This window comes from Petaurus breviceps, unplaced genomic scaffold (genome assembly GCF_028583685.1).
Source record: "Petaurus breviceps papuanus isolate PSGF00001 unplaced genomic scaffold, PetGlider_PUasm1.0 209, whole genome shotgun sequence".
Lineage (NCBI taxonomy): Eukaryota > Metazoa > Chordata > Mammalia > Diprotodontia > Petauridae > Petaurus > Petaurus breviceps.
Window position 1 is genome coordinate 3,318,080 of NW_027185854.1, and position 14,753 is coordinate 3,332,832.

Consider the following 14,753-nt stretch of genomic DNA (forward strand, 5'->3'; position numbering starts at 1 on the left):
CATCCAGAAAAATTAGCTTCTTTATATAGAATATAAATTCTATTTATATTTACCCATATAAATTCCAGTTACCTAAGCAAAAAGCATGCTGGGGAAGGAATGGGATACTCCCATTTTACCAGATAGGAATATAATAAAATTACTTGCAGTGGTGAAGAATCAGGGCAAACAATATCCTTTGAGACAATGCATGTCTGTGACAGAGAGATCCGAGACAGTCATAGAGATACATGGATCTTGTACAGGGGATGCTTCCTGCTCAACAATTATGGCTGGAAGGTAGGGTAATGTCCACAAACAAGAATGGGAGAACTCTACTGTCAAGCAATGAATGGAACATCAAGAGTTGTGTTCAGGTCACCAGGATGGAGTGAGAGAGAAAGAAATCAGGACAGGTTAAAGAAGATATATAACCAGAAATGAGGTCAAGATCACTGGAGGTTAGAGTTCAGAAGGATAAAGGAAAGACCAGCACAACTCAAAATAGATAGAATATGACTTGTTTTTCAGTCTTCATGACCCCATTTGGGGTTTTCTTGGCAAAGATACTGGAGTGGTTTACCTTTTCTTTCTCCAGCCTATTTTACAGATGAGGAACCAAGGCAAGGGTCACACAGCTAGTCAGTGTCTGAGGCCAGATTGGAACTCAGATCTCCCTGACTCCAGACCAGCACTCTATCCTCTGCACCCCTAGCAGCCCTCATAGAATATGAAAGGATCAGAGAATTAAAACAAGAGTAGAAAAACTGAAGGTTCTTCAAGACCTGGCTGCTTCAATTAGCATCTTCCTGGTTTGAAGGTTAAAGACTGTGTGCCTGGCTCTCCTCATACCCTGTAGGGTGCTGACACTGTGAGACACAGAATTCCTTTACAAGACACGAACAGAAACTACAGGAGGTTATTAGAAAGCAGCAAAGGAAATGAGAGTGAAGCTCTAAAGGTCATTTGTGTTCAAGAGAGACAGCTGTAGTGGAGTAGAAAGAACCCCAGCCTGGGAGCCAAGGGAACACGTTTCTAATTTCATCTGGTCACCAGGCTGGGTGACCTTGGGCACTGCACCAAGTCATCTTGGGCTTTAGAGGATGCGATTTCTAAATTCCCTTTCAGTTTTATGGTTCTCTAAGTCTAACTCATCATATATATATATATATCTAGTTGAGTAGGGGTGCCCTAATTGATACAAGAAGCCACACTGGATTAGGGGGGAAAGTCTGATCTTGGATTACCTAAGAATATATTTTTTCAGCTCTTATATTATGAAAGAGAATGCTGCCAATTTTAATTTAAAAAATTTTTTTACACCCACAAATGTACAGACTGAATTTGAGATTCTGGAAAGTTTTCTAAAAACCTAGTAATACAATTTATCTTAAGTACACTTTGTAACTTCCCCATGCTCTACAAACAGCAGGGCTTAATAAATGCCTGCTCTTGTGGTCTATGTGAACAGCCACTAAAATGAAAAATACGACATGGTGCCCTAGAGTCATTATGATAAAGACAAACTTCTCAGTCTGGGATCTAAAGCCCTCCCTAATCTAGCCCCCACTTACCTTTCTAATTCTTTTTTTTTTCTTTTCATTTTATTACAATACAAAGGACAGAGTCAGGAAGACCTGAGCTCAAACCTCATATGTTTCTTAATTGTGTGACCTTGGGGAAGTCACTGAACTGCTGTCTACCTCAGTTTCCTCATCTGTAAAATGGGGATAGTTCTAACAGCCCCTACCTCTCAGGGTTGCAAACTTGAAAGTGTTAAATGATAACAGTTATGACTGATGATTCCCCTCCAGGCCCTCTTGGTTTGGGTCAAACTGATTTGCTGTTTGTTGTATGCCCCAGACATTACATCTCACCCCCACACCAATGTGCAAAGGGTCCTCCATGTTTGGAACGCTCCCCCCACCCATTCTCACCTCCACTCCATATGATCTGCGGGTTCCCCTCAAAACAGAGCTCAGGCCCTGCCCTGCCCTGCTCCGATCCCTCCCTCCCCCCCCCCCCCCCCCCGCTTCAGGAGGCTTTTCCCAGGTGTCCCACTTGCTAGTGTTTCCTACCTCAGGGAACTGCTTCGTGTCTGCTTTGGTTTGTCGTGCAGAGAAAATGAGAATAGAGGTAGTGTTTTATAAACTCAAAGGTGCTGATAGCATTTATTGACTTCTGTACATGTACATCCCTTTGGTAGAATGTAAATCTACTCCTGGAGAGCGGGAACCTGTAATAATAGTGATAATAATAAAAATAACAACAATAACACTAACATTTATATGGCCTTTAAGGTTTACAAGGTACTTGCCAAATGCCAGCTCATTCATTCCTCTTGACAACCCTGAGAGGCACGTGCTGCTACTATCTCCATTCTACATATGAGGAACCGGAGACAGATAGAGGTTAAGCGACATGCTCAGGGTCACAAAGTGAGCATCTGAGGCTGGATTTGAACTCAGGCCTTCTTGATGTCGGGTCTGTCGCTCTCGCACTGTGGTGGTGCCCCCTAGCGGCCTTTATCTGCCTCTACACCTGTCTCTTTCTCTATTCCTCAGTCATGTTTCTACATGAGGGAAGGAAGCTCCAGTGTGTATGTATGTATGTGTATGTGTGTGTGTGTGTACATGTCTATACTGCCTCAATACCACAGGTGTCAAGGTTAATATATTTTAATGCCTGTGTACATATTTACACTAAGAAGCAAAGGAAAATCGATTCCCATTGCATTATGCTTTAACAAAAATGCTGCATTTACAATAAATGCTGGATTTTTAAATACTTTGTATTTCTCCTGTTGCTTCTGGATCAAGCTCAATCCAACATCCCATTGTTTATTATCCTTTGAGACAGAGCACATTACACAGCTGATGCCCATCCCACTAAAAATAAATGATGCGACCGACGTCAATAATCTTTTTTTAAAGATATGAGCATATAACTATGTTACCAGAGCAATAAACGAGGAAAGTTGGAAAATATGAAGAGTTAATTGTTGTAACCAAGTGAAACTCACACCAATGGTAATCTCACATTTTGTTGCATTGTAATTGGGCATAGATAATCTCATCTCATAAATTACAATAGGTCGTTTAAAAGTAATGCTAAAACAAGAATTCATTGGGCTTTTTTCTCTTCTTTTAAAATTTTCCCACTTTATAATCAAAGAGAATACTGGGGAATTTCCCCTTAATACCTCGTATACACTCAGCTACATAAAGTAAAAGATGATAACAATAACAATAAGCTTTTATGTGGTGCCTTACAGTTTGCAAAATGCTTTAATGTTATCTTATTTTATCCTAACAACCCTGAGAAGTAGGTGCTATTATTATTCCCATTTTACAGAAGAGGAAACTGAGTCAGGTGGAGCTTAAGTGACTTGCCCAGGGTCCCACAGCTAGTAAGTGTCTGAGAGGGGACTTGAACTAAGGGTCTCCAGAATCTAGGCCCAATGCTCTATTTAAGCCAACTAGTCACAAAGATATAGGACTTAGATCTAATATCTGAACATCTGGGGTCCGCTTCCCTTTCAGGGGCCCAAACACGAGATTTCCTGTCAAGACCAGTGAAACCACAGATAGAAGGTACTTTGCAAATGACTTGGTCCCTCCCCCTTATTTTTCAGCTGACCAACATGACTCACCCAAAGGTCACATGGGTAAGAAGTCACACAGCCAGAATATGACCCTCGGCTCTCTGACCCACTCTAGTGCTTTCTCTCCTCCAGCCCAACACTTTTCCCTTCCCCTCCCACACCCACCAATCCCCAGCCAAAAGGGAGCATGGATAGCAGGAGGGGGCTCTTAGGGTCCAGGGCTTAAAATCCTATCAAAGCCACATCAGATATGCTGAACTATCAAGCCTGGCTCAATGTGGCCCAAATTCATTTCATTTCAACTGGGAGAAGAAAGGAGAGCAGTCATTCAACAAGCATTAATTAAGTGCTGACTACTCCTCCTACTACCATTAGTACTGCTGCTGCTACAGCTGCTACAACTGATATTTATTGTGTTTACCAAGCGCCAAGCGTTGGTGCTGTTTGGGGATAGAAAGAAAGCCAATAACATGGTCGATGCTTTCAAGGAGATCAATCTAATGGAGGGAGACAACATAAAAATAATATGTACACGCTCCATATAGCGTAAATATGGGAGGTCATCCTAAGGGAAGGCTCTAGCAGGAGCTGGGGTGGAGGGAGGGATGGGAAAAAGCCTCGTCCTGCAGGAGAAGTGGGAGAAACCAATGGGTGTTCCTTTCTACAGTTAAAATCAAAACTTAAAATGAAAACAACTCAGGAAAGCTAGCCCACTGCAGGAAATGTCAGTTGCTGGGTCCTTGCCTCTCATAATAATGAGGAGAGTAAATAATGGAAAGGTATTAACAATCTGTAGGGGCAAGGGGAGGGCAATAAAGGAGGAAACAGGCAGAAAATGGGAATGTTTTGAAAACAAATTGCTTACTTCAAAACATTACTGTGACTTCAAATGGGTATTAATGGTTTATCTTCAAATAGGTATTAATAAATATAAAATATCTCCCAATACAACTTCTTTCTAGAATACTTATGCTTTCTGGAAGGAATTATGGCTGTGATCACAGGAAATTTATTGCCAAATTTGAATTATTCAAGGAAAATGTTCAGGAGGGAGTGTTCTAAAACCATCTCCTCAGAGATGGAGATGCAGGTGGAGTTGTATTTATTTATTTTAAATTAACAGACAAAACTTCAGACTCTTTGGCATAGCTGCCTAGGAGCCAATGCTGACTTCACGTCTTCAGCAGGAAAGGACAATTAGCAAACCCACCAGTGTTCTGTTTACATTTCTATTCCCAAAACTAATTATTTCATAAAGGGAAGCTGCTTTATTTATAATCATTAGTAATTTACAGTGTTTTCATTTTCATAAATTTTGCATTTGACACCAGAAAGTCAGGGCTTAGATCAATACTATTATACTTTTCCAGTCTAATTTTTTAATCTTTCATTTTTATTGTTTTTTAGTTAACAAACATTTATTTTCTTTCCCTCCCACCCCACCCCCAATTTATATGAAAATAGAAAACAAAAACCCCGTAATAAGTATAAAGTGGCTTTTCCAGTGCTCCATTTGCCTAACATGGGGGTTGCTGTCTCCTAGCACATGAGTGGGACAGTCTGCTTTCCTTGGCTGCCCGCATCTTAAAACTGGTGAGGCGGGGTCAATCATTTTTAACATCTTTTGAACAACTCCACCCTGCCTCTCACACAGGGTAGGGCTTTCATGTCCACCAATGAGGAGAGCTTTCCATATCAATGGGCCTTGGGATTGGGGTTACATTCCTCCCTCAAGCAAAAACTCTTTGCAATCTCTTGCAAAAATCATCTGAGGAAAGTCCCAAATCTGCTTTGGGCTCTGGTTCCAGGCACCCTGGCTTCTCAGGTTTTCTATGGGGCCTAGCTGGCTGCACCACCCATCCGGCAATGCTAGCTTCAAGACTGCCACGACTCAAACTCCCAGTTCCCATGGGGATCACCTCCAGCACCAGAAACTGAGGACAGCAGAACAGCCAGAACAGAAACAACAACGTCCAGACCATTTCTTGGAGCCTGGGTAACAGTGGGAGACAAGAGGACAAGTCCCTCCTCCTTCTCGTTGGTTCAGTTCATGGCTTCCATGCTGGGCACAGCAGCTGAGAGCACAGCCCAAAAGATGGTGGAAGACAGAGAGATGACCAGCTCAGTCTCAGCAGTATTAAAGAGACAACTGTTTTTCAGTCGTGTCTGAGTCTTTGTGGTCCCATTTAGGGTTTTCTTGGCAAAGATACAGGAGTGGCTTCCCATTTCCTTCTCCAGCTTATTTCACAGATGAGGAAACTGGGTTAAGTGGCTTGCCCAGGGTCACAGAGCTAGTAAATGTCAGAGGCTAGATTTGAACTGGATTTGAATCAAAGGAGGTTATCCCATTCATGTATGGGGACACACTGGGCTCCATGCAAACTGAGTGCACTCAGAGCCTAGTTATACATGTAAGCAGTCCAGCAAAAAAAAAAAAAAAACAAACCCAAATTTCCATGCCCCAAAACATGTCCCAATCTGCAATTTGAGGTCATCACGTCTCTGGCAAGAGATCGGTGGCACACCATCAGATCTCTGGAAACAAGCTTGGTCATGCAGGAGTCACAGTTCTTAAGTCTACCAAACCCAGTGTCTCTAATATTAAGGCATATAGCTTTCAACTCATAATTAGTATTGATTATAGGAAAATGAAACAGAGACAGAATTGTGAATTTGCTCATTATTCTTTCTTGTTTTGGCTCCAGTCTTGGTCTATGTCCTCCAGATAACTCTCTTTCAAGATTATAACTTGTGGAATAGTTGCTGTTCTGAAGTGGTAGAGGGAGTTCCCTCAACAGGAGTTCCTTATCTTAGGTCCCCAGGAGGAAACCTGCCTCTAGGTCCTCAACAGCCCTTTGACTGAATTCAAACTTCACAGAACAAATTGCCTTAATAAAAGGATTTGTTCATAAAACTTGGACTCACTCAAAAGGCTGCACCCAAGGACCTAAAAGACTAGACTATGGATATTCGTCAACCTTTCCCAATAGACAGCATCCTAACAAAACTCACCTCTCCCTTCTCCCTTTTTGGTATCACATCAATTACCGTAGACTGTTAATTTTTCCTTCTTAACGTAATTTGAGTTTTCCAACCTTTCCTTTCCAATCTCAATGTCGTCAGGCCAGTCTGGGCCTTCAATATCCCACCCAGTCTTCCTGCCTTCACTCTTTCCCAGTCCCATGTGTACTATATACAACCACTGCATTAATTATCCTGAGATATTTTCAATATATCCTTCCCTGCTAAAAAGTCTATGTATGGTAGCTCCCCATCATCTTCTGAATTAAGATGATATTTTTATGCTGGCTGGGCCCTACACAATCTGCACAACTCCTGCCCCACATTATCTGGACAAGCTCTTCTCCTGCTCTTCCATAGTGTGAATCCTCCCTTCAAACCATATCTCTTCACAGAGACATCAAGCTAAAAAACTACCTCTCTCCCTTTTTGCTTATGCATTTCCCAACCTAGGATGTTCTCTTTCCTCTTCTTTGCATATCCAAATCCTACTTAATCTTTACATCCAATTTTATAAAGCCTTCCTCTATCTAAATCCAACCACTTTAGCAGAGACTGGCTTTTACCATCTTGAAAGACTATTTTTAAGTGAACAAGCATTCATTAAGTTCCTACTATGGACAACCATTGTGCTATGGCACAGGTGGGGAACCCATGGTCTCAAGGCCACATGAAGCCCTCTAGGTTCTCAAGTGCAGCCCTTTGAATCCAACTTTCCTTGAATGAATCCCCTTAATAAAAGGATTTGTTCTGTAAAACTTGGACTCAGTCAAAAGGCTAATCCAAAGACTCAGAGGGCCATATATGGCCTTGAGGCTGCAGGTTCCCCACCCCAGTTAAGGGAGATATAACTATTGCTGCCTGCCCTCAAGGAGCTTAAAATCCAGTGAGAGTGGTTATATACGTACACATATACATTTAATACCTAACAACTACTGGGAACTTCTCAGCCTTTCTCCTTAGAGCAATCTCCTTTCCCAAATGACAATGACATTTTTTTCTTTTAAATGTCATTAATGTTTATGTTTTTTTAAACTAGTCATTTTCAGATTTCTGTCTCTTTCCTATACAAAGAAAAATCAAAATCAACTAACACAGAGAAGTATGTTTCATTACCATGTCCTCTGGGAACAAGATTTATAACCATGTAATAATAGGAGAGCAAGGAATTGGAGTTCAGTTGGGTCCCTTGGTCAATCTGCCTGGGGGCAAGACTAACCCAAACTGCCACGGATCAGCACCAAAAATTCCTCACATGCAATTGATATAGCTGGGGTTAGGAGAGTATAAATGTGGATGTGATGGGTCAAGAAGAGGGGCTACTTCCTATCTATCTGATTTCACCAATATCCTGACCCACAACTGATTCCTATTGGACATCAATTCAAGATGTACACAAGGCAGCTGGTGATATAAGACTGGAACTCAGGAGAAAGCCCAGGGTTGGAAATAGAAATCAGAGCACCATCTACATAGAGATAACTAAAACCATGGGAGCTAATGAGATCACCAAGTGAGATGGTTCAGAGTGAAATGAGAAGAGGGTCTAGGTGAGAGCCTTGGGGGGAACCATCCACAGTGCATGATATGGATAAAAAGCCAGCAAAGGGGCTTAAGAGGGCATGGTCAGACAAAACTAAGAGGGAGTAGTGTCACAAGAACTGAAAGAATCTCCAGAAGGCAGAGAAGCCAAGGAGGATGAAGACTGAGAGAAGGCCATTAGCTTCAGTAAATAACAGAACATTAGTGACTTTGGGAAAAAACAGTTTCAGTTGAATGACGGTGTTGGAAGCCAGACTGCAAGGGGTTTAGGAGAGGGTGAGAGGTAAGGAAGTGGAGGCTTAAGTATGGCCAGCTTTCTCCAGGAGTTTAGCCACAAAGGAGAGGAGGATGATCTCTAGCTGGGATGAAGGGGGTCTAATGAAGTGTTTAAGGTTGGAGGAGACATGAGCATGTCTGTAGCAGCAGAAAAGGAGTCAGGAGAGAGGGAGAGATAAAAGATAAGAGTGGTGATGAAAATGGAGTCAACCTGCTATAAAAGACAAGGGGAATCAAGATAGTATGTAGAGGGCCTGGTTCTAGAGAGAAGAATGGAGTGAAGGAGGAGATAGTGGTGGGGAGGGGGGAGATGTTTGAAAGATGTGAGATGAAAATGAGGAGAGAAAGGAGAGATCTCCATGAATGGTCTCAATTTTTGCCATGAAATGTGAGGCCAAGTCCTTAGCTGAAGGGGAAAGGGGGGAGCATGCCATGGGAGGCCTCAGGAAAGAGGAGAAGATTTGGACCAGTCAGTGTAGGGAACAAGATAGCAAACAGATTGTGATCTGCATTGGCAGGAGTTCCACATGCAAGACAGTGTGTATTCTCATATTAGCCTGGTAGATGAGGGTCCAGGGAATATATTTTAATTTTACATATCATTAATATATATTGATTTCAGCAACATATGTAACAAAATTTCTCACGATATCTTAATGGTTAAGATGGACAAGAAGAACAACTAGATGACAGCATAATTGGTGAATTCATATATCGTTATACATCTGTGCCCAAAGATTGGGGATGAATTATTGACTGTTTGGAGGGAAGGCTCTAGTCGCCAAAGAGGTTTTTTTTTCCTTTTTTTTTTTTTAAAGCAACAACCCTGAAGATATAGAAGACATGTAACTAATACAAAGTTGGGGGAGAACAAAATTATCAAGATAAAATTTGGATAGGGAAAATTTAAAGTCTCTCGTTAGATTAAATGCCTACGTTTAATAGAGAGGGAGATCTGGCTTGGCAACTCTTCATGTGAAAGGTGAGGGTTTTAACAAGATCTCCTTAGGGTATAAGTCCAATAGAAGCATTGCTGCTGGGCAAAAAAGGTTAAGTTTAGGGACTTTGGGCACATATTCCAAATTGCTAGGCCAATCTACAGCTCCACTAAAAGTGTAGCAGCATTTGCTGATATATTTTAAGAAGGCCATTGACAAACTGGAACCCCTACAGAAGAGAGCAGATGTGAGCTCTGGATGAGATCTGAAAGAAAGCATGTCATGAAAGGAATGGGTGAAGGAAATGAGGGTGTTCGACCTGAAAAAGAAAAGGCATCAAGGCGTGACAGCTGTCTTTAAGATTTGAGAATTCTGCTGTGGGAAAGGGTTTGGGCTCTTCAATCCAAGTGACAAGCTAGAAATGATGGGAAAATAGACAGCATTTGATAAGTATGAAGAGTTCCAAGGATAGCAGCCCCTCCCCCAGCTCTCAGATCATCAGCCCAGCCCCCACAGCCACAGTCCAGGGAATCAATATGCAATTGTCTTTGCAGGGGTTGAAGCCCTCCTCACCTAAACATCCAGACGACTAAGAAAATTCTCATTATCAAAGTCCTTGACATCATCAAATGATTGGACATTAGAAAGAGATATGAATTTGTCAATGAAAATGACTTTAAAGATGGTGGATCATCATCTGCTTTGCTGCTGCACCCTAAGGGCCACTGGGCCTTTCAACTTGCAAATGAAAACTCTTACAAGTCTGGTCTCCCTGTATTAGAGTATGAGCTCCTTGAGAGAGGAATTGTCTTGATTTTTTATGGGTATTCCCAGCTGGGGAAACTGAGGGAAATGGGGGGATTGAAACAGTAAGTAGTGGTAGGACTCCATCTTGTGACTCAATTCTGGAGCTAACTCAGTTCCCTTTTATGGGTCTAGTCCAATTTCTGTCTTGTGAGAGAACATTTATTCAATTGTCGGAATTGGGGGAAAAAAAACTCTGTTGCATTGTTTGAACCCAGATCTGTGTGGCCAGGAAGCTGAATCACCTCTACCTGCTGTTTAGAAAACCTTAACCAAGGACGTAAGTTATGTTGACCAGAAACTCAGTCAGATCCAAAGAGTGATGTAAGGAGTTTTCTCCCAATTGTACTTCTCAAGCAGCCCATATGTCTTATTTGAAAACTGTTCCATATTGATCAATCAGTTATTTTTCAATGGTCCTTTGTTTACAGACACTTTAGGGAGTGGGACACCTCCTTTTTTGAATTAAGGGAATGGCACCTGTTCACTCTTCTCCCAACTTGGAAAGTCCCTAATCTTTCCTCCAATTAGAGATCAGATTAGCTAATATTATATTTTATTTCCTTCTAATTAATTGGTCTTATCAGATTAATTATTTTTAATGTGTAACAGTTTGTCTCTCTCTGTATTTGGGGTCCAGTGCCAAAGCTGAGGAAGGTACTGGCCCCAATTTGTTGGGCAGTTGTCATGTGTTGCTTAATAAATCAATATGTCCTCAGTCATTTCATCTTTTACTCTCCACACAGCACATAGTACAGTGCCTAACACATAGTAAGAACTTAATAAATGAGTTAATTTATTCATTCATGGGCAGCATAAGGACTAACAATGAAAACTGAATAGACTACATCATTAAATAATGAACTTCTGGGCAGGATCTATGAAAACAGAGAGTGGATAATTACCTTTCAGGGACACTGCTGATCCCTGAATGGGGAAAGGTGGGATTAGACAGCCTGCATGGACCATTACAACTACATTGTAGTTTCTATTAGTGATGCCCCAAATCAAAGACAAAAGCTAAATAGTCTACATCATCAAGAAACCTAAATTCTAATGTGGAGTCCCACATTTATAAATAATTGAAGAAATAATTGGGGAAATTGGGGAACTATACAAAACACACTCGGAATAGTTGAGTTCAACATGAATATTGAGACCTAGAGGAGGTCGGAGAAGGTAATCCTGTTGTCCTTTCAGGCGAAGTAAGTCTCACGTCTCTCTCGTTCACACCCAAACTCCCACAAAGTTTTTTATACTCACTGCCTCCATTTACAAACTTTCACTACTTCTCAACCTTTGAAATTTGGCTTGGGACCCAAAATGACTGAAACTGTCTTCTCCAGAGTTGCCAGTGGTCTCAACCCTCCATCAAGTGGTCTTTTCTCAACTGCCCCCTAAACTTAGATCCTCTGAATCCAGGGCCAGTGTTTGTTCCCCTGTGCCTACTATGTATATTCTGTTCCCCCCAACCCACCCCCAACAATATTAGCAATAACTCAAGGGCAACTACTAAATTGTGTATTTTAGGGGGGGGGGAGAAGAATGTTGAAGGGGATAAATACCATCCAGCACCAAGTACAATCCTAAAAACAAAGGATCATATAAGCAGAGCTGGAAAGGGACTTAAGGTTCCTGCTAATGTAACTCATTCACTTAAATGAGGATAAGAGAGGAAATGACTTCCTGTGACAGTCAGGATTTTAATAGGGACTCCCTATTAAAGCAACTAGCCCAATCAAACAAACACACAAAAAATCCTTGGCATTCCCAGAACAAAGATCTCAGCATCGACATCTTTTGTCACTTCTATGAGACACCCATCGAATCATTCAATTTTATTTTTCCTAATATTATCATTGCTCATATGACTGGCTTTCCTGCCTAGATTATAAAAAAGTTCTTTGAGAGCAAGGCTTTACCTTATTTTCTAATATACCTAATTCTGAGGCCACTGGTGGCACAGTGGATAAACAGGAAGACTTAAGTTAAAAACCAGCCTCAGCCACTCACAAGTTGTGACCTTGGCCAGGCCATTTCCTTCCCTTCCCCTTATTTTTTTCATCCATGATCTGTCTCGAAATGCTGGTAGCTGCTTAATACACTTTCAAATTAACTGCTAATTTCTCCAGGGTTTAGATCAAATACAGCTTTTTTTCTTTCTCAAATGTGATACTAACATTTTTAGGGAGAATCTTCACCAGTCATCTGTGCTAGAAATGTTTCAAGAGAGAAACTGGCCTGGCTGTTGGCCTTGGAACACAGGGGTCTTCTATTGCTTTGGGCTCCCCAAGTTTCAGAAAAGCAAGAGTGAGAGTATCAGCAGAAAAGAGTGTCAGATGAGTCTCCCTATTAGTCAGGACTTAAGATCTACAATGGTAACAGCAGGTTTCCTAAGTGATCTTGGGGCTTCAGAAGGGAGAACAAAGGGACACACATAAGAAACACCACTCTAGACAACTATTTGATGCCTGGTGCACCACAAATTATACAAAATGCAAAGTTCCTCAACAGCTGACTCCCATTTTCCCTAACATATTAGAAACAATGCAATTAGCATCCCCGAGGCATTTTCCAGTTCTTTGACTTTCAAACTCTATTCTAACATATTCACTCTCTTTTCAAAAGCAATCCATTAATATCAAAATACAAAATATAAAAGCTGCCAGGTGATGCCTTCATCTAGGAGAGAAGACAAGAAATAAGTTTTTCGAAAAAGCTTTAGAAATCACATTGGAGTGGTTTGTATGGAAATTAGAAGGCTGGTTGTCTTTCAAAATAATAATAGCAATCATAGGAATAGGCTTTAAGGCTTGGGAAGCACCCCAATGTTATCTCAGCTGATCCTCATTAAAAATGCTGTGAGGTGGGTGTTGTCATTACCTCCATTCTAGGAAACTGAGGCTGACAGCCTTTAGGTGAATAGCCTCGCCCATCATGACTCAACTAGTAACAGGTCAACTTAAAACTCAGCTCTTCCTGACTCCAAATCAGCACTCTATTCACATTGCCATTCAGCTGCCTCAAAAAAGAAAAAGAAAAATCATAGATGGTAGATTAAAAGGTGGTGGAAGGGTCTCAGAAGTCACCTACCTCTCTCCCCAATTTTATAAATGAGGAAATCAAGACCCAGGGAGATGAAATGACTTGTCTACCAAGGTCCCACAGATATTCAGGTCTTCAGACTCCCAATGCCCTATCCCTAACCACTGCACACCACCTCTTATCCTCAAATTTTAGTAATGCTCTTCTTATAAACTGGAACAAAAATGCTCCAAGTTGACAAAATCTATTTTGCAATTATTTTAAAAATGGGAGAAGCACTCACATGTTCTAAAACAAAACAAAAACAACAACAACAAAATCCAAACCATAGCTATTATGAGGCTTGAACAAGATGATATTTCAGCAAAGAAAACTGGTGGAACTGAATACCAAAGAGAAAAAACAACAGCTGTTTGACCAGTAAAGTCAAATGATATTAGCAGGTCAAAAATGAGAAAAGACACACGAATGTCAAATTCCCAGGATGCTAAAAATCCAACGATTAAAATGGACTCTCATGAGTGAAGGAAACACATTGTTTAGGGAAGCTGGCATCATATTTTATCTTGCAGAGGGCTTCCTCTAGGGGAAAAGTACACCAGGACTTTTTCCAAAATGGTCCTTCCCTTGATTATATGCTGAAGGAGCAAGTACTCTTGAAATACACTTAATACAAAAGTCAGAGTTTCTGTGAAATGTGAAAAATGGTTCTAGGCTCTAAAGTGATTAGCGGCTTTTTTAATTCATGTCTGGGATGGCCATTTATTTTAATGTGTCCTAAGTGTTCCTGTTAGGTCAACAATTAAGCATCTCTAACTTTTTACAGCACCAAGTAATTTGGCCACACTTCAAAAACAACCTAGGAAGATTAAATAAAAGCATGGTTAAAAAAAAAAAAAGGCAGGTTCTGAATCGAAATAAGTAAATCCATGAGAACTTGCCCAATAAGTCAGGGGTAAGGTATGTGCCGGAGGAGGTGAAAACAAAATCAGTCGAGGATTAGCATGTACATCCAAAAAACATTTGATGAGAATCTGAAAGAATCAAATAATCCCATGTTTAAAGGGCCACCCTCTTAAACAAATGAACTCCCCTCAGGAACGAGAGTACCATCATTAATCAAAAGATGATACAGTAAAAGGAAGGCTGGATCTGAAGTCAAAAGCCTCAGTTTCAAATCTTGTCTTACAATCCTTCTTTACAATAGGTGTGGAATTAGGCCAGTCATTCAACTTTTCTAAGCCTCTATTGCCTCAGGTGAAAATGAGGAGATTGGGTTTTAGATGCACATAACAGTCCTCCCTTCCAGACCTAAAGCTAGGACCTCTATGGGACAATTTGAGGAAAGAAGGGCAGAATCTAGACCACAGAACCTAAGAGGGTCCAGAACAACAGGTACCTAAACAAAAATCCCCATCGACCCTGGACACTAATCACCCACCAAGCCTTTTTTTGAAGGTCTCCAGTGAAAGGGCAGCACCATGTCCAAGTCAGCCCATTTCACTTGTAGACAGGGTCAGAATGTTAGTAAGTTTTTCTTCCAC

At 41.1% G+C, this 14,753-nt stretch overlaps 1 protein-coding gene across 3 annotated transcripts in view; it reads right to left on the reverse strand.

The window, feature by feature from the left end:
* LOC138165491 (volume-regulated anion channel subunit LRRC8B-like) overlaps window positions 1–14,753 on the reverse strand; it is a 97,174-nt gene that overhangs the window by 62,536 nt on the left and 19,885 nt on the right. Inside the window, exon 1 of one of the 3 annotated variants that reach the window (XM_069093884.1) lies at window positions 2,058–2,181. The exons of the other annotated variants lie outside the window; for them this stretch is intronic. The gene's annotated coding sequence lies outside the window, so the exon portion shown is untranslated. Of the gene's footprint in view, window positions 1–2,057; window positions 2,182–14,753 lie in introns of those variants that run through there. 3 annotated transcript variants of the gene reach the window in all.